The following is a 25,730-nucleotide window of genomic DNA, read 5'->3' on the forward strand; positions in this document are numbered from 1 at the left end:
GAGAGAAAGAAAAAAGGGACATTTCAGATCAAAACGAGCTAAAGATTAAAATCATAATCAAAAAAAAAAAAAGGAAAAAAACACCCAAAAAACAACCCACAACTTTTTTCTGTAGCTTTTAAATGTACTCATTCTTTACATAGCCAAATCACACTGCAGACGTATCTCCACCACCCACATAATCAGCATGTCACTTCCCAAGTCATCTACTGCCTGGAGTGCTGGCAGCTTCACACCTACACGCTTTGTCTTCCCTGCCAAGGAAGGTACCTTCCTGCCACGGGTAGGTAGCACCCAGTCAGTGCCTTGTGAAAACCTCCCAAAGACACGTTGCTTCGTTAAATCAGGCAAGGTCACCTGGTAATAAAGCACCACCCTTGCTCACCTAGCTCAGAGCAGAGCCATGCACATCCCAGCACTGTAGGCATGGTGATGCTGTACTGGAGGTGACGGAAGGACGCGGGAGAGGAAATGCCTTTTCCCAACTCAGCCCACCTGGTGAAGGGGCCACGCTCACCTTTTCCAGCTGCTGCACTGCCCTAGCACACGAAGGAGGACACGGCGTCTGTTCAGCAGGCCACAAGGTGCTTACGTCTCTTATCAGGTTCCACGTAATGGAGGGGAAGCTGCAACCCCAGGAGCTCTTTTCCCCCGGTTAGTGAGAATTTTTCCCACAAGAAATTCTGATGAATAACAGCACATTGTCCGACTTCTATTGAAAAAAAAAAAATACTTTCTTGCTGAAAAAGAAAAAGCTGTTTTCACTTTGGTGGCCCAAAAAAGGAGCAGTTCCATGCTTCCAGTGTATCCTCATAACATTTCTTTTGAGAATATAAGTTTTCTAAAAGCTGCCTATTTGATGAACTAAGCAATCTCTTAAGCAGAAAAAAAGAAAATTACCATCTTGACCGTTTGGAGACATGCCCTACCAGTTCTACTTAAGAGAGGAATAACCCCACAGTGCCTCTCTAACAGCATGGACGATCCCATTCAGAAACCCTGCACTCCACAAGACTTAGCCAGCACGGGTCACAACTGAAATATGCAGTTACTGCTGGGTGTTCGTGACAGGGCATATGCTAGCACAGCACTTTTAACCTGGTACACGATGTGTGCATTCATTCTTTTACAGTTCTGCTGTACCTGAAGCACTGCCTCATCAACTCCGTGGCGCTGCACCGATGAGCAAGGCTACGCTGACCTACCTGGCACACAGGCTGTTCCTCCCCCTCTCTCCCCCTCCCCCCCCCTTTTTTTTTTTAAGGTGAAACAGAAATTGCAAAAGCCGTGACAATAAAGAGATCTCCAGTTCTCTTTAGAGTAATGCAGGTGATCAGGTCAGCAACGTAAAACAGGATAATCTCCAGAGCGAAGCACACAGCAGACTGATGCTTCATTGCAGCAACTTTGTTCTTAAGTCAGCATTTAGCAATGCATTAGTATAATGCAAGGTTTATTTTGAATCATTTTAAGATCCTGAGAGAAGTACTCTGTGTAGAGTCTAGTACTATGTCAATATTAAGCTAAATCAGAAACCTTCTAGATGTCATTTAAACAGCAATATTCCTCAGGTGATCCACGGCACTTATTTAATCCCAGCACCCAGCATGGGTTGCTGTCTGTGCTAGGGTGTGCGGGTGCAAATGCTAGGGCAGTGTGTGAGGATGAAATGGGACCCGCATCAACAGCTGTGCAAGACTTGCTTTCATTAGGATAAAATATTTCCCTTGAGACATAATATTCATGCTGTTGATGTATTTCTGGTTACTGTCACTGTGCTTTAAAACTGAGCAGTTCCACGTGGCCACAAATTAAGACAAGAGCCCTGCAGTCCCAGCCCACAGTTTCAGTTTGGTTGTATCAAGGTATACCTGTAATACTGTGAACAAAAGCCTGCCCTGCCAGAGCTCGTGGGCATTTTGCTACTGACTCCAACATAAGCTGCACTCTTCCCCTTTGCATCCACGGTATCCAGTTTCACGTTATCATTTAGCTTCTCTCCAGCCTGGTGGTAATCTTGCAGTCGGGCTGCACTCAAAGTATTCGTGGAAGATCAGTGTATTTATTGTGCATTTAGGCACTCCTCAGCATCCACGAGGACTCAGCCTGCATCACACTCTTCAGCTACAAAGCAACATTTGATCATCTCCTAGCACACTGAAAGCTCTCTGAAAATAAACTGAGTGAAATGGTTTACGAAGCAATCACCCGGCCCCCGTTCCCGCTAAAGAACACCGTGTGAAATTAACTTGTTCTTTTCAAACTGTTATTTAGCTGTGAGCAAAACCAGCTAGATGTACCCAAGTAATTAGTTGTGACACACAGTCATCTTGCTATCCAGACCCGTTTAATCAAATTGGCTTTCACTAATTCCCAGCTACACTGCAGGCAGCATATATGCAGCCACTAACGTCCTTCCCTCCCCCAGAACAGGTTAAGTGCATAATGTAACTTCACTTCTGCTGCTACACGCTGAAATCGGAAAGCTTTCCTGAATCGGGACACTGCAGTCACTAAAATCGTGACAGTCAAATTGAACCAAACCACCACCCCTTATTCAGGCAAAGACCTTGCCCTGATTTTAATTTCTGTTTATTTTCATTACAAGCAGCAGCAACCTAGCTGCTCCACACTATTGGGCAGACTTTAATTCCTAAAGCAGAGAGCACTGCTAAAAAGACAGACAAAAATGTTCAAAGCATCTAAGATTCAAAGGATTTACCCTAGTCACAAAGTAGCATCAACTCCCCCCCCAAATAAATTAATTGCACATGAGATTCTACATCATTTAGCTGCTGTTGTCTTTGACATGCAGATTTGTGCCACAAACAAAGCCTTTCTAAAACGTGATTGTTTTCCATCCTCCAAATTAGTCCTTGTATTCCCTGATTTATCTTGATATTAAATAACAACAATTTCCTATTGTAACATTGTGCTTTAAGAACATTTAACAATTTATCTTTGCTACTGAATGATAACAGACTGCACAAATCAATTGCAGTCCCTCTGTTTCCTAAAACATAGCTGAGATTTCAAAGCCACAAAGGGACAATTAAACAGCCTACACTCACTAGAAAATAGCTATTTGTGCCTTTGAAGTTTTCTTCCTAAAGGAAATGGCCAGAATGAATGAAGTTAGAAAGGCTTCTGTACTAGCACGACTTCAAAATTTGTGTGTTGAGCTTGCTCTCTCAACCTAAGGATGCTCACTCCCTCCAGTTTACTGAACTAAAATACATCAAAGTCAGTAACATTCCCCTCTCACATGGAAAGTTCTCCCACAAAACAGACATGGTGTGTCTCAAAATTACTACATAAAACTAAGCATCAGAAACCAGGTAATTATCTTATTTATCAAACAACCACAGGACGGATTTATTTTTTTTGACTTCAAAACTACAGGCAGTAAGATCAAGAGAATTAGAAGAAACCTATCAAATGTCAAACATTAACTGCCAAGATATCAAAGTTGGAAAATTAAGATGTGTTCAAGTACAAACTCGTTAAAAATAAATATTTCTGATGACCCTATTAATACCTTTAGGGGAAGAAATAAGAGAAATGAAGTGCAATCTGTAAGCAATCTGAGTAATCCTGAGCATGATGGCAACAGAATCTTATAAAAATATGAAAATATGCATCATTATGAACCAGCTGTAAATTAATGGGTCATAAAATAGCTTTTGCTTGTTTCATGAGATAAGAGTCGCTTGTGAGGAATAAAGTCTGATTACCTATCTCTGCTTCTTAACCTACGAGTATATATGAACTATTGTCAGTACAGACACTTGGCTTTCTTATATAATTAGGACGTAGGAAGTCTATTACTAGGACAACTACGTAAATATTAAATTAGGACATTTATTCTTCTCAGTTAATACAGTTAAGTCACCAAAATAAATCCTTTTACATCAACAAATTAGCATTAATCAAACTTGCAGTAAATTAAAGCTACCGCATAGACATGTCGCTCTCACAGAGGTATTACTTTAACTCTGAAAGTCAAAAGCAAATAAATATTTTTAAAGACCATTAAATATTATAATTCTTATTTCAAGATGCCTGTTCAAGGAGAATTCCCATGGGAAGCTTGTCAACACAGAAAAAAAGATAACTCAAACACCAGCGCGTAAAGAACACATGTATTCCTTTGCTCTTCCTAGCTCAACACCCTGGTATTAAAATACAGCGCCTACACTGCACGCTGTCATGTGCTCCTTCCTCTCATCACCACCGTCAGGATTTCCAACCAGTGGACTTACTGCAACAAATAACCAGTGTCTAAGGAGCTGACTTAGCCACTTCGAATTATCAATTGTAAGAACTTTAAAAGAAAGAAACTGCTTATGCATATTCGTGAGACAAACTGGGTTGAAGCAGACAGCATCACCGTGGGTAGGTGCTCTCAGTACAGGAGAAATTGCTGTAACGAGGGCAGGGGGATCAGAGAGACAGCTCGCAGCACCTCTTCCCAGTCACCAGGTCAGGCACTTGTTTCTGCAGAAGGGGTTAGCCCAGGCCCTCCGAACACCACAGATTTTGGGATACTGACAAAGAGCTCCAGGGCATTTAGCTCTCCAGCTCTGCACAATAAATTGGCAGATGCTACAGGCGCTACCTTTGTTCTAAGGGATGTTTTGTCACATAGCCAAGACTTCATCCACTATCTGTTCATTTTTCATGAATAAATAGATAGTGTTTTGTGGCTTGATAAAAACAATTTCTAGATCTCATCCTGTCTTTACTTCCAAAAGAAAATATCCTCAGTAAAAGGAGAGCTTCGTGTATTTGTTCAGCTAACTGTGCGGCACATGGAGGAACTCCCCAGTATGTCAGTGAAGTCCCATTTTAGCACGGAATCACTCGGCTGAGCTGGATGCAGGAGATAAGCACAGCATAACATTCACAGTTAAAACCAAAGGCTTTGGTAAGGTGAGGAATGGGAACATTATCTAATATTTTATATTATACACCAGAATCCCTACCTCAATATATCGTTATAAGCTGCAAGTGAATCCAGCGCTGAAAAGAAGTTCCAGTCCAAAAAGCACGGAAACCCTACAAAAACTTACTTATGTGCTTCCAGCAGAACTAACAGCCTCCCACTGTCAGCAAGCACTTCCTCTCTCTCCGGGTTGGACACAGTGAAACAAAGCAAAAACAAAGCATTTAAAATAGCTCAGACCCAGCTCTTCTGTCTGCATCCCCACAGAAAGGAGGAGGAACCCTGAGGCAACCCACAGAACTGCTCCAGCTTCGCTCTGCAGCCGCTGGGAGCCAACAATGGCACCCTGCCCTCCCACGTAAGCACTGGTAAATAAAATGCGTGTAGGCTCCAAGTGAAACACCATATTGTTCGCCTCTTAACAAGTGTCTTGTGTTACAGGACACCGAACAACTGGTGCATTCACGCTTGCTACCAGCACAACACGAGCCATCTGCGTGCTGCAGACCCGCGGAGGTTGCTGTGCCTGGATTCGCTTCCAAGGTGAGCAAGGTTTCTGTGAAGGGCCTCCACTTCAGCTCCGTCCTGCAGAATTGGGGCCGCAGCTCAGAAATGCTGCCTGGGGAACGCACTCGATCCCGGTGCGGTTGGCATTGCAGCAGGCAGAGTAGCCTGAACTGACGAGAAACTTTTCCTTTTTGAACCACACTATTTCCAGTCAAGCACTCGCAACTATTTAAAGATCCAACCAGCTGGGCCCCGTCTATATGCGATTAAACTCCTGTCTGTGTGAAACCAAAGGTCACCAAGCTGGACTGCTCTGTGGCAGGGAGGGGAGAGTGCGCTGCCAGCGGGGCGCTCCCGGGGGAACCTGCAGCTCCGCGTTTCGTGCCACGGGATACCTCCTGCTTCCATCAATTCTGGCCGTACGATGCAAAACACATCTACCTTAATAAGTTTCTCGTGGAGAACAGAAGGCGACTGGGTAAATACCTCAGCTGGAGCAAAGTACTGGATTACTTGTCGCTCAGCATGGCTGTGCAATTTTAAAGGCAAGACCGGCTGCAGAATTTTACCTGTTGTTATAATTAGGCTTCGCCCATGACACAGCTTAATTGCATTTGGCTTTGTGTACACACTAGGATGAGATCTATATTTAATAAACTCTGTCATTACACTTTGGTCAGGAAATTGCTCACTGTAGACAGACTTATCATAACTATTTATGGTTTAACTTCAACAAACTCTACAGAATACAAAGAGCTATACCAAGAAAAACTAAACAAAACACGTTTATGCTGGTAAAGCAATGCTTCTATCAGGGCTTGCATCGCCACAGGGTGCTAAAAGCACCCCATGTTTATCTCCTACCTGCTGTTGCTGCGCGACCCAAATAATGAGTGCACACTCGGCCAGGGTACGGGGCAAGCCCTACCCCAAAGTGCTTACAAATTACAGCAAGAATTACAGAAGAAAATGAAAACATTACCTTTACTCTGCTCTTGGGGAGAAGGCCACGGATAAAGTGAATTGGTCAAGGTGACACTGAAGATCTCTAGCAGAAGTGAAAATAAAAACTACCTGTTCAGCTTGCTCAGGGATTCAGCCACCAGACCTAACTTCTCTGTACTGTCAGAGTGCAATTTTAAGAGCATACAATTTTAGCTCTATACATTTTATTTTAGGAGGAGTACTCTCGTATCAAGAGGAACGCCTGACATTCATTCACAGTGGAGCATAGGAGGACTTCAAAGAAGAGAAGATAAATTATCTCAATAAATGATGAATCACTTGCAAAACATCCCTCTCCAATTTTATTGGGAGACTCAACCTTCCTACAAGTCAAAATAATAGTATCATGCATGTTTATGCTCATGGCAATGTGTTTTACACCAGAATCTAATCTTGCCAACGGCACTGTCAACAACCTGGGGAAACAAACCAACATACTTTTCAAACACAACAAGCACCAACACACAGAAAGCTGAATGTGGAGATACTGGGGGGACTTGTATCAGCCTGGAAGAATCCCTGTTGTCAGATAGTCCATGTCATGAAACAACTTGCCATCTCCAAGAAACACAATAAAACGTTTAAAATCCCCTCCAACAATTCCAGAACAATTTTTTAAGCAAGCAAACAGAAAAATCTGATCGTATTGGTGGGTGAGAGTGGGATGAGCAGATGGGGTGATACAGGGAGGAGCCCCACCACGACCAGGAAGGGATGGTTCTCCTCTGAGAGATGACAAGAACTGTCAGCAGAGCAGCTGCCAGACAGGGCTGTGCTCGATCCAGTCTGGCTTGGCCACCAGAACATGCCAGAACGATGGGTAACCATCCTATTAAGAGAGCAAGGTCTTTTATAAGCCACAGCCAGCTGCAAGGGTGAGCTAAGTCAGGTGGAGATGCTAACACCGTGCACCCTGTCCCACCTGCCCAGTAAGTCTCACAGACAGCTCTGCAATTTCAGGGGCAATTTTATGCGACACAGCTTCTGACCCATCCCAGGATTTCAAGGCCACCGTGTTACCTATGGATAGGGCTGAGATTTCTGATGGCTGCAATTAGAAAATACTAACAGGCTGTAAATTCTCCTCTCAGGTCAGAGAGCAGTTGCTATAATTGCCTCCAGCCTGGGAGAATGCTGCGGCACACTGTAACCACCGGCTGGTCTCTGGGACAGTATCTCAGTATTGCAAGTAACTCCCCGCAGTTGTCCAGATTGCAGTATTTCCTTCAAATCAGCTCAGCCTAAACCCATCCGTAGGGGAAGATGTTGGAAAACATTGCTCGTTGAGACCTGAAAGATGGAGTGACCCAGGCGATGTCCTGGCAAGCAGAAGAGCACGCGCTCAGGTTCTGTCCATGAGCAAGATGATAAAACTTGCAGTTAAACACAGCACCCGAACAAAATCAGACAAACATGTGCTACCCCTCCTCTGACAACCATGTGCACGCTGCTTTGCTTTAAAGTGGTGCACTGCAGAACATGAGGATGCAAAACCAAAACCAAGCAAGGCCCAATCCCCTCAGCAGACTGACTCAAGCAGCTGTCAGAAACGGGTGGGATCAGGGTGTGCACAGCACGGCACGCATCTCCTTTGATTTTCCCCTGCCAACACAATGCCAGCTCCGCAAGAGCAGGGTGCCTTGGAGGCTTCGTTCACATACTTGGATCATTTTTATCTGCCAAGATATTCTCAAGCTATTTCTTTCTGGAGTGTCCCAAAAGGAATATATCAAACCATAAGGATTTTTCTTGAGGATTGAGGTCTACTTCAAAAATACCACTGAAGTCAATGCAAGTCTTTTAACTTTGTTAAGCACTAGCTTCAGCCTTTGGTAAAAACACGAAAAGAAATAAAACACTTGCACACAACTTCTCCAGCAAACCTGTGCCTGTCCTCTGCAACACATTCCTGGGACCTCACCACCGTGACACTTAAAAATCTTCTCGCCGTGGGTCACATAATTACCTGCCAACAGAAGGCATTTGTGAATGCGCTTATTAAGCGCATGCATTTCATCCTTTCAACTTTCTCTTGTTTCCTGGATGCCAAGACATCAGCTGATGCTTTATGAAATACACTGTGGAATCAAGAGGTAAAAGGATCCTTCCTGCACCCCCCTCACAGCTGCACCTGTGCTCCAAAGGGCACCGTTTTCAGGAGTGATCTCTGGCCAAGTAACTGATGTCCACATGGATCAGGGCTCAAACCCTCCTCAGCAGAGCAGCCGTGCCCACATTACCCAGGCAGCGGCCACAAACCCCCTGTGCCCCACGTGGAGCCCCTGGCACCTTGCAACATGTCAGGCAAGCTCCGTACCTCCTGGAGGGCACACAGGCCAGCATGGCACCCACTCACATCGCCGTGATATGCACCAAGACGGAGCGATGCCAGGCTGGGTCTGTGAGAGCAACGTGGTGGTTCCAGTGACCCGGAGTCACACACCTGCATTCCTCTCTTTCAGATAGTGCTGCTCAAAGAAAGAGTAAGCACCTGCCTAAAGCCTGCACATAGTTGTTTAAAATCTACAGATCGAGAAGGGAAATGGGTTACAGCTGCTTTACTGCAACCACCCTCTGGGCACTGTCACTCAAACCACTAATACACACCAACGATACCATCTCACCTGCCACAGAAACCTAGGTCAACCTCAAATACTAGTGTCTATTTTTATTTCCAAATGCTGTAATAGTCAATGCGCGTAATGATGAAACAAACTATTAAAACAAACTACTCGGAAACATTTTCTTAGAGCTTCGTTAACTCAGTATTAAACCAAATTGGGGTGTACCAAGCATATCTACAGGGTAGAAATTACATTTGCATTTTAGTGACACTAACATTACATAGTTGGGCCGCAGACTGCCACCTCTACCTAGAATAAGACTGTCGCTGAAGTTGATGGAAGTTCTTAGATGAGGTCTCTGGATCTCAGGGCATGACTTCACAGGGATGCTCAGAGAAGTCAACTGGCAGTTTAACGTATGACCTAAAGAAGATTAGTTAAACTCTATGTGCATGCTTTCCTTCAAAATTAAAGTGACTTTAATATGATTTTGTTACTTAAGTTTGGAAGTGAAGTAAACTAAATCGAATTAGTCCACTTTAATGCTGAAGAAAAGCATCCACGCAGAGTTTTGATGCAGTACGACAAGCTGCTTAAAAAATTAACTCGATTTAGTTTTCCCATGTGTCTATTTGTTCAAAAACTCTTTAAGAAGGCTATAGTTTTAAAAAGTATTCATCCAATTAAATGAAATTCCGCTTTATCAAAATGACACAATTCTACTTGCTACTGTGAAGAAATCCCTAAATATTAGACTGAGCTCCTCTATGGAAAAAAGTCATCCAGCTTCAGAGGAAACAGACTATTTTGCTGCAATATTTCATAGTGAGTTATATCAAAAGACTACAAAAACCCTCTCACCTTTTTCTAGGATGCACTTAGTGACATCCAGTGGGGTGTCAAACCTGCTCAGGGGCAGGTTTGAGGTCCTTTTTGCTTTTACTTTAAGGCAGAGCAACTTCATATTCAGCAGAGAGCATGTTCCATATCTATTAACACAAGGCATACTTCCAGCTATGAAGACCTCCAGCATCTTCCATAGCCTTCCACACAAACTAATTCAGGAAAGTCAATTAATAGTGGTTAAATCATTAGCTAACAGCTCAGAGGAAAAGACAAGGCAGTTAAGGAAAGCTGAAAGGATGATTCGACATACACTATCTTAACTGTACTGTTCCAGTCAATACTGTATTTGCTAATTCCTGCTGACGGAGAAAGAATTGGTGAAGATGAATCCAGAACAAGTACTGAAGTAACCTCTAAGGCTTCAAAAGCATGGCTTACATTTTTTCCCCCAAACTGTTTTACATTTCAGTCAAATACCTTCCCTTCTGTCCCCTTCGCACAGAAGGTCTGCAGCCAGCATTACACTGCAGGTAGAGAGGTCTCCCAATAGAGCCGTAGGAGTAACACCTCTTCACAACTGACTAATATGCCATGCGTACATGTGCATTTTTACAGGACCTTATTATAACACGCACTTCTGCCAGTCCCCAGCTACATCAGAACTTATCCCGTGTTTTAGGGACACTCACGCTTCTTCTTGGAGATGATCTAGAGGCACCAAGGCACCCAACTAGCCTGTGTACTCCCGAGCGAGCCAGACACAGCTCACGCCCTGATCCACAGCACACAGCAGAATGGGACCAGGCCTTCCCTTACTGTGACCATTACCCCCTTATTGTGACATGCTCGGGCGTCACCAAGGAGCGCAGCACAGCACCACATCAGTAGGTACGTCACAGCAGTCTGCACTCTAATTTTTCCCATAACAGCCACATTCAAAAATAAGCCATCAGATGGATGGATTGCTGGATTATTCTCAATGCTTTGACAACTGCTCCCTGGAGTCTGATAGATGTTAGCAGCGTTTATACCAAGTGAAGTAAAACCAGCTGGCTTAAGAAGATTCTAGCACCCAAAATAACAGTAAAAACAAAATTGGCGGTTTGAGAGCTTCTTTTCTTTAGACCTTCCTGGCTCCATGAATTGAGAACAGGGGACAATTTCAGCTTAACAGCAGTTTTTAAGAGTAAATGTTTAGGATGTGGCAGATGCATGCTCAATTACAACATGTTTGAAGTAGGTCTCCAGATCAAAAGGAAAGAAATGTTACACAAAAAAAGGAGAGAGTTGATCTAAGCTGCAATTAAGAACACAAACTCAAGGGAAAGAGTTGTTTGAGCTGGTAGGGGAAACATTATACACAGAATTAAGATCAGTATTATAGTTTTAGAAATGAAAAAAGCAAGCCAGATAAGAAGCAGCACATAATAATCGAGTATTTACACAGCTGTAAAACATCTACCAGGAGAATTGCAAGTACATGTGTCTGGAGTCCTGGCAGGGGAAATCTTCTCCACCTGATCCTGCACAGCAATTTGCTTTATTGCCTGGTTGCTCTTGGTTCCTACAAGAACACCAGGAAAGGTTCATCGATTTAAGCGGTGTGAATCTGAGATGAGTAAACTAACAATCATATAAACTGGCAGTTTATATAAAAACACATGTGCACACACCAATAAGGCTCATAAAGCTTAATAGAGGAAAATATTAACTTAAAACCTAAAACAAAGAAATGGAGAAGTACTTCAACTAACAGGCTGACCAGTTCTTTCATTACTTAATTGGTTCTGGCTTATAAGCAGGCATATTTGTTTTTAATCAAGTGTTTACTTAAGAATAACTTATTCTTTTATTAATTTATTATGTTTAATAGAGACATGAAAAGCACTTTAAACTTTCTCAGATTTAGACTTGTAATAGCCTTAGAAATGACTAGTTACTGTTGTGTTTAGTACTGTTATTTAATACTTAATTTTTTATAAAAGCTACTGATAATACTCAACACATAGATGAAAATGAAATGAAAATTGCAGGAGATAAAGAAGGATGGACCTACTACAGCCTCTGCCTTCTAGTCTCAGCACCATCAGCTGACACTGGAGCTAAATATCACTAAATATACGACTAAATAGTCATAAACATAGCATTCAGCCAGGGGAATTGTAGCAGTTCTCTCACACTTAGCTCTTCCAAAGTTGATAGCACAGAAATGAGTATCAGTGAAGAATGCATCTATGGCATCAGCCACTTCACTCTTTGCCACTTACAACAATGCACTAAGAGTTTTTGGCAAATGCTGAACACGCACAAACAACTTCAGAAGGGGGCAAACACTCAGACTCCCTTAGCTTTCGTAGGAAGACTGGGGTGCTTCAGAATAAGTTCACCTGCATAAAAGTGGGTACAAGCTTCCTAATATGGTCACAACCAAAATTATAGGGACATTTTCCAACCTACGGACTTGATCTCCTCCTTCACTTTGCCCCTTGTTCTCAGTACCTGCCATAACTAGGAGACATTCTCTGTGGTGTCCTACTCCCCCTTCCACCACCCACCAAGCACAGCAGAGGGAGAAAGAAGCCCTGCTGCCTTGCAGATTTGGTACGCGGCCCCACGATGCTCCGAGAGGAGCTCTGAAATTCCTTTTCCTACGGCCATGCTCTCTTCTTGGTCCCAAACCCAAGAGCAGGAAACATATGTTGGGACAGAGAGCAAGAACTAAGATACATCACAGCAATCTCGAGGAAGCAGGTGGTTCCTCGCAGATCACTGCCAATGCTCTTGTCTTCGAGCAGCCTGTGGCCTGGGTGCGGCAGAAGCATAATCAGTCCCTAAATATCCCATCCCTTGCTTCTGCACACTGCTCAGCCCACGCACAGCAAAGCCTCCGTTCCGCTATGTCTGGTGACACCACAGTAGGAAAGAGGTTCGAGATGCTCAAGTTTCCTGTTTTTATTGTTTAGCACACTTTGGCAGCGATATGCTTAAAAACAACCAACTTGGGTCATTAATCACATCAACAGAGAGCTGGCTAACAATCTGTTTTAACTCAGTTGGCAACTGATGGCTGTCTACATCTCTGAATTTGCGTAGCCCCGATTAGTTTTAATCAGCCGCACAGCCGCTAAGCCGTCCACGTTCTCCAAAGGAGGCAAATTCTGGGAATTAAGCTGGAGATGTGAATAGTTGCACTCGCTCGCTCTGAGCACAGTTACGGAGAAGACTCCGCATCTGTCACTCAAAAGTTGCTGTTTCCTTCGGCATTGCTGCCAGTAAGTGCTTTCTCTGCAGCGTTGTTGAAAAATGAAAGCCAAAGGGGAACAAACACAGGCAAGTGGACATCCAGATATGGTAAAATCTTGGGACCTTGAACACAGTCCAAAAATTTTCCCTTTGCCAACATGAAAGCACATTTCAAGTTAAGGCCAGAAAACTAAGAGGACAGCTCTGTTCAGTAACCACATGGTTTAGAAATAGTGTGTCTGCCACTCTCGAGATAAACACACCTTAAAAGAAACAAATTAATAAACGGTTATAAACTACTAGTAATAACAAAGACTAAAATAAAATAACTATTCAAAATACTAAGTTACTCCACCTTACCAAGAACGCTCTACTGCAGGACTGTGACCAAAAAGCTTGTCTATTTCCAAACATGAGACACGCAAGCTAGAAATAAACAAGTCCTAGATACGCATCACTGTCACAGACACCACCCAGTCACTCTGCGGTTCTTCATACACTACAGTTCATTTCTGACAGTCTTTATTTTCTTTCCCTTTCTAGGCATCAAGAGACCAAAGGAAAACAATCCAGCCTGCCAGCTGCCATTAGGTACATTAGCACTTGTCCTTTATTCACTCTCTGTTGTTTCTTACCCTGGATTTCTCGCATTCAAGTAGTGCCTCCTGGCCATTCTCTCCATAGAATGAAAAACATCTAGATCCTGTGTTGAGCTACTATTTTTTCTCAGAGAATATTATTCACATGCTTGACCATTTTAGTTATTATATTTATTTAAGCAATAAAGCGCAGATGGGAAGAGGCTTAACAAATGGTCAGCATCTGGACGCTGGAAGCTTCACTTCAGCCACTGAGGGCTTCCTAGCGGTAAAATTATCTTATGTACGTATGAGCTGGTCTTACTATATCCTGACCGTAAGAGAGAATTGTTTTACTTAGGAAAGTTGCTTTCATGTGCAAAATCTAAGAACTGTATAAGCATAATACTGCTGCTACTAAGACCAGCAAGTATACGACAGACCATAAAATTCACAGGGTCAGCCTCTGCTTTTATGACTAGTTTTGCAGTCTCACAAAGTGTTTGAAGGCAAGATGGAAATAGGATGCAAAATAAATGCAGAATCCTTGAAAATAAACGTTAATCAGCCAGTCACAGTGGAAGCACATCTTAAAGTCACAACAGCAAAGCTTCTCATAGTATGAATATAGACAAATGTTTTTGTTGGAGATTCGCTGGGACTTCTTAGGATCTTCGGATTAAAAGAAAACTATGCAAATAATTCCAGTCACCATACAGATACATAACACATGCAATAAGCTGTCCCCCTTAAAAAGGAGGAAAACCACCCCATTTTAATGTTGCAGCATTACAAGGATCAGTCACCAAGTACACAAAAGTAAACTAACGTAACCGTAAATATTTTATAAAAGCATCAGCCAAAAAGAAACAAATGTTAAAAATAACTTGAAAATTTGCATATAGTTGAGCCACAACCAGAAAATGCTGCATTCAAAGTCTACCTAGTTTCCTACCATCCTTATGTAATGCCGTTATCTGAAGAAATTTCTTAGGTCATCTAAGGTCTTCCAGAATACAACATTAATTTTCAATAAACAGCTCTGCTAAAGTTAGCGCTTCAAACCTTTACAAGACAGCACACTTTTCTCCAGTTTCTAGGCCACAAAGAGCAAGCTGCCTTCCCACAAGCTCTCCGTTTCCATTGTTTGCCCAAGGAGAGCTCCCAGGCTGTATCCCCATCCCTGGCATGGCCATCACCAGCAGCTCCCTCCTGCCTCATGCTCAGCAGCCACACCACATGCACCAGCAGCCCTTTTCAGCCCTGAAAACTCTAGGTGTGGGGAGCGTAAAGTTGTTCTAACAATCCCTTATGTTCCGTCTTCCCACCTGAAAGGTCAGTGCTAAGGGCATGCAGTCTCCAGAGGGCTCCCCCAAATTTCCAAGAGGCTGTGCCATGTGCTTATGCCAGCACTGCCCCCAGCCCAGACAAAGGTACAGCCTCTCAGGCACCAACTTGCCTGGATTGGCACCAACTAACCATGCCCTAAATCCTATGTCTTCTGCTACCAACTCACCAGAAACTGGGCAGATACGCTCCACAGGAGTCAGCAGAGAGCCCAGCCACAGAATTTCTGTGCTTACAACAAGAGCAATTTCTTAGAAACAGTCTGAAACTCAGTGCTATATAGTTTAACTCATTTCAGGTGCTCATCGGCACAGGTGATAGCAATACAGCACTTCAGTCTTCTCTCAAGCACAGAGGAACAGGCTTGGCTTGCCTTTATTGCCTTTGCCATAAGCACTCTAAGAGAACAATTTAAGTAACTGGGAAGTTAATGGAAATGTTGAATTAAGTGATATTACTGAATATTCTCAGAAATGAGAACTGAATTAGCAAATGCTAATCTCTGAACTGAAACCCCAGTTGTACCAGAAGCTGTGCTCATCAGCGGAAGGAACAGCTACATCACACAGACCCTACGCATCCAACCAGCCTGAAGGTCAGATGCTAAGTACACTTTGCTCATTAGCAGTCATTTGAAGAAATTGTCCATCCAATAATTTGAAAATGTACATACTTGATTCTCGGTAATAGCTGATGTTCAGTTCTTAAAAAGGGAAGCAAGCCGAATTCAACCAAAAGCAACAGCCTGGAGTGACTTATGAGCATACAGAAGGCCTGCAGGTGCTCAAAAGATTTAGCTACTGAGCAGGGGGTTGCAGGGCCCACAGGTGCAAGCAGTATTTATTTCCAAGATAATCTTTAGAAGCCAGTGCCTTGTAATCATGTATGTTTGCTCAGGAAAACAGGCAGACAATGCTACAGGTTAAAGCATTATCACATTGACAAAAGGAGGTACCACCTACGCATTCATGAAGTTTGCTAGGAAAAGTCATGTTGTTTTTCAGAAGCACCGCATGAAGGACTTCACTGGGTCTGTTCGAGAACCTGGCAGCAGTAAACCAGCTTAACAGAGCCAACATCTGAAGGCAATGAACAAGTAAATGAAATCCAGGAGCATTTTAGGCCATGCCTAAAGCAACCAAGCCCACCTCAAGGTCCTGCCCATCTATCGCTGAGTTTGCTGCCAGTGCCCTTCTAGCTGTACCAATGGCATGCTGAAACACCTGACACTGCAGTTGGAATGTGATAGCCTTATAAATCCACTCACTTCATACTTTGCTAGTAAGTTCTGTGCTGTGCGCATTTGCTTCTGAGCAAGTGAAATATCTCCAAAGATAGTATTTTATCTTAAAATGTTACACTGAAGTCTTATATCCATATAAGATCAGGATCCACGCTTTGTTTTGTTTCTTAAATGCATGCTGTTGTGTGCCCACAGCTCATGTGAAAAGCAGTAACAGGATTAATACAGTATTTTCAGTGCTATAGGAGAAACCCCAATATGAGAACCTTGTATGTCGTTGAGTGCTTATGTTTCTGCTTATACGTTGCCTTAACATAATGGTGGGTGGGTTGTTGTTGTTTATTTTGTAATTTATTATCCTCTCACCTTCAAATCTTCCTAGCTCTTACCGTATCTCACTACAAATCCCCAGATGCAGCAGAGCAGAGAGTGTTCCTCTAGAAGCCAATCTGTCTTTTTTTTTTTCCCCCCAATAGTAATGCCACAGCAAACACCACTTTGACACAGACTGAGTACAAGTTATTTAACATCACCCATGGTAGAAGACGACAATGAACTATAAATGAATTTGATCCCTTCACACCTTCTTTCCTTTATCCTCCTCTGCACTGAAGCTAATACCCAGAGCTGCATGTAAAATCACTTGGCAGCTGAATGGCTCAAGCTGCCAAGTTTGGGAATTATTCTTTCCCATCTCGGCAACAGTAGCAGGAATACTATCATGTTTTCTGTCCGTTTCTGGCTATCCCACTGAGAATCACTGAATTCAGTTGTCTGTGGATGCTTGATGTGCTTCTAGCAGAGGGAAAAAAAAAATCTACTCCAACAGTTTTCCTGTAACTAGAAAAAAATAATATTGTCTTGCTACAGGTTAAATTTAAATGTTAATTAGAGCATATGAAAGACAACTGTCCTATGTTTTAATCCACATCAGCAGCCAAAAGACTGGGCAGGCTTTAAGCTCTGCTTCTGTAGCTGTGGAGACACTCAGCAAGATGTCATCCTTGTTTGCATCAAGAATACTTCTGAAACTGGATCCCAGTCTCATTTCTACCAAGTGCCATCAGTTTATATCTCAGAGAATTGTCTTAGAAAATAAGCATGCTGGACCGATTTTCTACAGCTCCACACGTTTCACTTTTTATGGCATTCACACCAGTTCTAGCCCTGCACTATACATGACTGAGTTACAAGTTAGAAGTTACACTTCATTTTAATTCCCACCCAGGGAAATTAAAGAGGAGGTCCCAGGGCTCGGTCAGCCACTGCAGTCAGGTGAGGGATGCCGACAGCTGCAAGCAAAAAGCAGAAGCCGGTTGAAGCTGCAGGGCTGAGAAGATGCTGCTGCCCTCCTCCCTCCACTCATCCTCCAAACCAAAGCCAAGCCTGCGGCACCCGAGCACAGAGCCTCCTAATGGTGCTCAATGGTACACAAATCACAGACAGGAGGTTTGGCAGATGCAGTTCTAAAAGCCATTACTTGTGTGCTACAGGACATTCACAGCCATAGGCTAAATCCAGTTGAGAGCATGGAAAATCCTCTATTTCATTAAGCCATGAGGCAGCGCTGGGCAGAACGCGAGTCTGCTACCGTCGTCACTGCAGGATAGCAGTGAGAAGCACTACCCAAAAATGGTCATTTTATGGACAAGTGTAAATCCATTTGTTGTAGTGGAGTTTCTTAGAATTAGGCACTGCAAGGAACTAACAGAAATTATAAGAAATACCAAAGGAATTACTTCTTACCTATTAAAGTACTAGAAAGAAGCACAGAGTAACATTTTCCCCCAAATATTTACTTTTCACGCCTTTTTCCTTGGTTTCGGTTTTGTTTATTTTCATTCCAATGTAATAGATGAAATATTTTACTTTGCAGTGTAAACAATATATTAGATACATCAAATGCTGCACTAAGTGGGCCAAAACAACTTGGAGATACCATGCATTCTTCACTGCTACTATTATGATCTTCATATGACAGCACAATCTCGCAGATCAGAACGTAGTGCAGAGATTTCCCAGCTAGCTGGAGGGATAAAAGCAAACCTGAGTCTTCTCGTTACAGCACCCAAACAATTTGATTTAATCCTGACTGGACCATTCATTCCCAAGGGCTCAACTACAATATCACATACATCTCTATAATCTGTCTTCTACCTGTGTGGCAGCTAGGCAGTTCATTCCAATAAATGCAGCTTTAATTGCATCTGTCAGATATAAAAAGCAATTTTCACAATAACAACCAATTACTCAAGTCAGCTTCTCACAGAGCAACTCTGATCTTAAATTTCTTGCCTTTGAAGCAACTGCATACCTAAGACTTATAAGCCCCTACCATTGATCTGAAAACAGAATTTCTTTAATCTAACAGGGCATTTAATAAGAATATCATTGACAAATTAATGTTAGTGTGACGGATGCTTTCCATGGCAAATACACAATAAAGCTTTGTGTATACAAGATGCAGAATTCAAAGAGCATAAAATAGTTTTCAAGAATGATTTTACACTGCCCTTGCAGCTATAGTGTCAGTATAAAATTGAAAGGAAAAATGTCTTGACAAATCAGAATAAGATTGCATGTGTTTAGTGCACCTATAAGAGGTATCTAAAGTTGTCATCACAGTTGGCAACGTCTCAACTGCAATTCTAGATTAATGGTTAACATACTACTCACCTCTTGAGCTCTGTGGAATGGGAATTTCATTATGTATCTAAATGAGCAACACGCATCAGACAGTAGAAAGCAGAAAGACTGCAATCTTGTTCCTTTATCACATTGCTTTTCTGTGTTACAGAGACAACAGCACTAACTGGAATATGGATACCAGAGGGAAAAAAAGTGCACTGTGTCTGTAAATAAACAGGAACAGTTCAATATTTCTAATTAAGCAGAGATCAGAAATGCCATAAACTAACAGAATTGCCTTTGGCAGGAGCTTATTTAACCACATTTCAGAAGTGTTCTTGAAATTCATCTGATGATCACTTACTGCTAGTACCTTCTGAAATCTGTGGCATACCCAGCCTTCTAGACAAGAAGATTCACGCTGACATTACAAGAGATTGAAACTTTTAATTGAACAGCTCAGCTTTCCTTAATTGTATAACGCTCATTAATCGGCTGAGTTGGCTGACTGGCTCTGTTTTCTGTCATTTTAGCCAATGACAAACAGATAGAAAGGAAAAGTTGTAGTTCAGGCTATTGACATATTAACTCCTCAAGTCTTAAGACCTTACACACGCTACTTCAGCAAGAAGAATACATCTTGGACATACAATAAGGCTAAGCAATTTGCATAATGTCATGAAATGATCTTTTAAGTTGTCAGCATCAGGAAGCAGAACAAGAGGAACAAATTTCAACATACAAAACCATTCATATACCATATGTCACATAATGTATGTCATGCAAGGAATGTTAAAACTGATATTAATTTTACCAGTCAAAGTCTGTGGATACAAACTCCTTTTTCCAGTGATGTCAACCCTTGCAAGTACAGAAATAACATTTTATTCTAGTTTAAGGACGGAGCTCCGCATGGCTCAGAAGCCTGCCACTTCTCAGAACAATGCCAATATAGAATGAACGTAATCAGACACTATTAGGAAGGATACTTGTGGGAGGCAAACCTAGCAGTACTGTGTGTGTGTCTTTGACTTCTTTCCTCCCAAATTTAGAAGCTAGCAGACAATCAACATAATTTGCATAGCGACATAACTTACTGTTATGAATACCATAGGTGTGTATCAAGGCAAAGTACCCACAAAACAGTGACCCACATTCTTTTGAGCTGCTTTCACTAGAACAGGAAAGAACTAAATTATGGCTTAGAAGTGTCAGGCAGCCTGGAAAATGGATAGAAGAAAAAAAAAGTGTGAGAGATTATCCTTCTGAATATAAAGTGCTATACTTTAAGGCTTATTGAGATTAATCTGTCCCGCAAGTGAAAGAATAGATGTTAGAAACTTCAAACACCAACTGAAGCTCAGGTGTAGACTGGCCTACAGAGAGAGTATCTGTGACAGCTAGGAGACAAACTGGTAAATTAAGATGCAGTAATATCTTCCGTCCCCCTCAGATAGTCACTGAAATACTCCACATCTGTTCGTGATCATTCCTTTCTTTCTTCCATCTTGTCACCTAGACTGTGCGTGGGGAAAAAAAAATCTGGAAGCGATTGAAGGAATAACATTTTTAGTCCTGAATATTAATGACAGAAGAGTTATTTTATTCTGTGAAAAGCATGCAACTACTAATTGAGAGGGAAGTGGAAGCACCCCAGCTTGTAATTACAAAACAGATTCCAACATCATTCTCCACGAGCATTTTGATGCTGCTGCTCTCACTGAGAACAGTTTGCAAACCACAGTTTTTATGGTTAAAGAAGCATGGCCTTCCACCTCCTCTGAGGAGAAACATGGGTCTCCTTTCTGACCTAACCAGCATCTCACTTGGTACTTATTCCTGGCCCTCACAGTTTTCCAAAGAAAGCTCTCTTTCCTACCTGTTTCTCCTCACTTAAAGCACTCTAACAAGCACGACCATGCAGACCACATGAAATCACCCAACATAGCAGGGAATAGTGGAAGAGGTAGGTCCTGTCTGTTCTGGCCACGCCAAAGGTTGATGAAGGGTGACCCACAGAGAGCCAGGTAGCTCTGTATATTTTCCGCATAAAACAAGACCTTCTGGTCCTTTGAGCACGTCCAGAATCTGGAGATACTCAAGCAGCACACTGCTGATACACCGTGTGAAATCAGGCAGATGACTCGAGCACAGCCAGTGGCTTGCTGCCCAAATTAGGCAGCACAGGATTTTTATTAGCTTGGGATTTATTTTTTTTTTTTTGCTCAAAAAGCTTTGTCATAAATAAGATAGAATGGAAGTCTTGAAAGCAACTTACGCAAAACCTTGAGGGTTTGATCTTCCCTTACTAAATCATTTATCTATACAAATATTATGTATATATTTATATAAATATTATATATTATATAAATAGATATCTTAATGAAAGTACAAGAAGTGTATTCCAAGTATTGACATTTCTTTGAAAGCACACATGAATGAAGATAAGCAAGATTCTGGTTGCTGACAAAAGAAATTGTTTATTTAAACTCTCATGGATCAACAAGTTATTTATTTCCTTAAAAGTTCTTCTAGAGTTAACATAATTACAATATCTTTAAGTTTAAGCAGAACTGGCATTTTAAAACAGTTGGCCTTAGCAATGGCATTTAAAATAATGTGGGAATAATTACTGACATTTACTGTGCTGTAGGGAGATCACACAGAAAAGGAGCGAGCAAGCATTTGAGCTATGCTGACACCCAATAGTTCAACAAGATTATTAGTGTCGGTACAAGGGTACATTAAATCTGGTGCTCCACATCCATTCCAAGTTTGTAGATACTCAAGAAGCACTTATCTTCCAGTAAATAAGAACTCAAACACTGTTGAAACTACTTGAGGATGCATATTATAAACTTGATTCTGGCACCGTTCAGGATTACAGACACAAATGATACAGCATACTGCTCAGAGTACGAGTTTTGCAGGCCTTGCTATTTCTAGCCTGAACTATCAGAAGACTGAAAATATGCATGGCCAGCCTGTCAACAGAACAACAAGTTTTATGTTAAAGTAAACAATTATTTCTACCCTTTTGACTTGAAGAGTTGCTTTAATCCAAGTAAAACCTGTGCCATCAATGCTCTGGCTGTTTTTGAAAAGACCCGCTGAAGTTATTTATGTTTCCAAAATCCCCCTAAACTATAGAAGAGGAACAGCATTTTCTGCTGGTCAAAAAACAACAACAGCAACAAAAAAAAAACCTAATTCTTGTGGATGTCAGGACTCTGTCGCTACATTTTCCACCCTCATCTCTTAGGAAAAATGACACCAGCAGTGGCTGCCTTTTACAGTGATCATCCCAGACTCTGCTCTTTTGTTTACAAGCATTCTGCCTTTCTTGGCATCATCTTTTATGCTGTTCCAACTGTTTAAAAATACATAAATTAAAAAACTTTTTCTCCCCCCAGAAAATTCCTAGGCAGCCTATTGAATCCTCTAAAAATATGCCAGAAAGAATTCCCCATTCAGAACAGTACCTGAGGAGTTCCTGATCAAGTGCTCATCCCGCACACTGCAAAGAGAGGCAAGCATCTCAGAGGCAGGGACCATACCCTTGTGTCCTTCCCCTGCTAAGCACACTGTAAGTTTGCCACTCGGTGGGTATTTTGGTGCATGGAGCCAAATCCTTTTACTGCCTGAGAACTGATGCAAGTCTTCCAGGTCTCCAAAAAAAGCAGAGAAAAGTAGAACTTTGTCTGATTTGTGTGGCAGAGAGAACGAATTCTGTTACATGATTTTTACCTTAATTCGGCAGTGACATCTCCAGCGAATACTGCCAACGACTGTTTATTTGTAATGGCATTTTAAAATGTTAAGCATCTGAGACACTGCTCTCTGAAAGCAGGCACACACTTTTCAGACATGCTATCTGGAAGACAATCACTGAATTTTCAAGGTCCAATTATTTCAAAGTTCATTGTTTTGGAAAAAGGTTTTAGAAGACATTAGTGAGAGCAGAACTTTTCAAAGCTCATCAAAAGCCCCATAAAAGCCAAAACCTTCTCTTGCTCAGCACGGTGAAGATTAGAAGCAGCAAAATGCACTGCTCTGTGGACAGTGTGCTGCTTCTCCAGCACTTTTACACATATACGACACACAAGGGTGGGATGACAAGAAGGTTCTTGGGAAAAGCTCTATAAATAAGAAAGTGGCAGCAGGACAGTGGGAAGGAGGAGGGCTTAACAGCATACTGACTTTTATGGCAATATCATACAGGGTTCTCAGCAAAAGCGACTTTATGCAAGGCTCACTGCCTTACTGCAAATCCCTCTTTCCACTGTTAAAAAAAGCCAACCACCAAATAGCCACAGTGCCCTGCTGCCACACACAAATGCAATCCCTACAAAACCAAGAGAACACCTTCTCGCTTCTTGCAGGGACTTGACAGCCCTCACAACACTCCAGGAGCCAAGGAGATGATTTTTTTTAATTCTGCAAAGGCCAGCCCTGGCCACAGAGCCAGCCTTTGGGGCATCTGGGTGCTTCCACCTCCAATCCCTCAGTGTCTGGGAGTGAAGACCAACGGAAGTCACTGCTTGCAGAGCCCTACACAGCATCCTGGTGAAGAGACAGCCTCACCCCGTTGAAGTCTCTCCATAAGCATGCTTAGAAGGGTACTCAGGAAAGCAGAGCCGGTGGCTCTGAGCACTTGCGGTGTGCCAGCAGAGTTCCCCACCCCAGCACAGAGTGTGTTGGGGCCACTCCCAGTAGCTCCAGGGTTATTTCCCCCCTCCTCCATAAGCTGTCAGTCCAACATGCCCATCACATTGTCAGACATCCAACAAGCCCCAGTAGGCTCAGTGAGGCTAGCTGGAGGCAGAGCTCGGCTGGACAGCCGCACGTTGAAGGCGCAAGTGAAAAGCCTCATGCTGGCTCAGCCAAACTGATGAACTGATGAACTGTGATAAACACAAAGACGCCAAAACATATTCTTTAAATTAGCATGTCACGTTAACTTTTGGTTACTGGCTTAATGACAATACACCAGTTGGAAAATGAAATGTTTGGGACAGTAGTGAACACACTTTGATTTGCTGTTTTCCCTGGCAGCTATTGTTTATCTTTCAAGTATTTGCACATTGCACATTTCATAATAAATATCTGATTAATTGGAAAATAATCTCCATGTTTAGCTTGACTCAAGCTTGTCTTGTTTGTTTACACATCTACTTCTCTTTTAGCAAGTGCAACAAAGATTTCAAGAAAAAACTAACCATACACAGACATTTCCTTTGGAACTTTCCATCAACCTTGGCCAGGCCAAGTCTTGCTTTATTTATTGCATAACTTTTCTAGGAGGTAAATACGCACCATCCAGGAAATAACAGCAGAGTTGTTTTCTCCTGACGTGGAGAACGTGGATAAAACTATTGGGGAAGGCAATCTCTGAAGAAGTGAGTCTTCTGCTCTCCCAGCACAGTGTACTGCCTGGAGAAAGGTCCATGAGCATGCCATACGGATGTGTTTGACTCCCACAGCTTTTAAGCGCCTCTTCCTGAGCTCTAAAAGTGCTTGGCTCTATGTTTATGTACCCAAAAACAATCCTTTCCCATGGAATTTCACCAATTTTGTATGCCCTGGGAAATGAAGAACTGGAACACATTCAATACAAGCAAATACATGCAGTAAAACAAGCTGAGGACTCAAATGGCTGAAATTTCTAGAGATGATGCATAACAGAAGTCAACAGTAATTTGTTTACTGTTATTTTCTATGCAAAACACAATAGCATGCTTTATAATCAGAAATATATATTGAATCTAATGTAGAAGTTGACATGAGGGGAAAGGGAAGAGGCAAGTGTTGCATGAACTGGAAAAAACAGGTTTTCCTTGAAATGATACAGTTTGGGTAATGATTATATGGAAATGCTGGATGAGTTCTGAATTTTATCCTGAACACCATAACTACACCTTCCAAATAATTACTTCCTGAACTATTTTTTAGGTTGGCTTAAAAAAAAAAAAAAAAAACTCATCCCAAGCTGCCACTGGTTTCTAAATGTCTAGTAAGAAGTTTCATAATGGCCAACAACAACAAAAAACTATTTAGCTGGCAACTATTAAAGGCATGTTTTACATTCAGCTTAAGGCTTTAAGTATTAAACATATACTACTGACTGCTTTAAAAAAAAAAAAAGGATTATTTGCACTGCAGTGACACAAGATGCCCATTCACAGGTCAGGATCCCATTCTCCCAAGCACACAATTAGTTACCATCTAGGACTGCAATCGAGCAGGAGTACAGCACTGCGTTATTTGTCGTGCAGCCTGGAATATCACAGCCTGACAGAGCGGGGATCTTGGCCCATGTGCCAAGGTTACAGCCTGCCCTTTCTGGAGGAACTATTTCTTCACAGCAGAAAGGACTTTGGTTTAATATTTCATCTGAAGGACAGAATCCCTACTAAGGGATAGGCTCAATCCTATTTCTGCTCAGTAACGGTTTGCTATGAATTTCCAAGGACTGCATTTAAAACCTGGAATTTTACAGTATATGACACTGTACCAGAACACCAGCCTTGAGAATGAATGCAAAGGTGTCCTTATAAAACATGATTATGCTATGATTTCTAGTAAAAATACTCCAAAGTGTCTATATTAAATTCTTTGGCATCATAATATTAAATAAATTTTCTTCACTTCAATTGAGTATTTTCATGAAACTAAACAGTACAGCTTAGCATTTCCTAAATCTCAGGATCTGCCATGATAAAATAATGGAGTATCTCCACTGACTGACAATGAATTTAAAGCTGGGATCTTTGAAATGTTTTCTACTTAGTGAAGCATCTGCTAACATTAAAATAATACTCAAA

At 42.0% G+C, this 25,730-nt stretch overlaps 1 protein-coding gene and 2 long non-coding RNA genes across 15 annotated transcripts in view; 1 reads left to right on the plus strand and 2 right to left on the minus strand.

The window, feature by feature from the left end:
- The window catches only part of LOC125182440 (uncharacterized), a 34,892-nt gene extending 24,250 nt beyond the window's left edge, over positions 1–10,642 (minus strand). The window contains exons 1-2 of the long non-coding RNA XR_010830847.1: positions 10,557–10,642; positions 518–712 (exon numbers count right to left, since the gene is read on the minus strand). This is a non-coding gene — a long non-coding RNA (uncharacterized lncRNA). The remainder of the gene's footprint in view (positions 1–517; positions 713–10,556) is intronic.
- PLCB1 (phospholipase C beta 1) overlaps positions 1–25,730 on the minus strand; it is a 432,352-nt gene that overhangs the window by 325,355 nt on the left and 81,267 nt on the right. The gene's annotated exons all lie outside the window — the stretch shown is intronic.
- Positions 10,645–17,521, plus strand: LOC136790591 (uncharacterized). Its single transcript, XR_010830843.1, has 4 exons — positions 10,645–10,755; positions 13,654–13,701; positions 16,040–16,316; positions 17,507–17,521. It is a non-coding gene; the product is annotated as an uncharacterized lncRNA (long non-coding RNA).

The sequence above is a fragment of the Anser cygnoides genome, chromosome 3 (genome assembly GCF_040182565.1).
Source record: "Anser cygnoides isolate HZ-2024a breed goose chromosome 3, Taihu_goose_T2T_genome, whole genome shotgun sequence".
Classification (NCBI taxonomy): domain Eukaryota; kingdom Metazoa; phylum Chordata; class Aves; order Anseriformes; family Anatidae; genus Anser; species Anser cygnoides.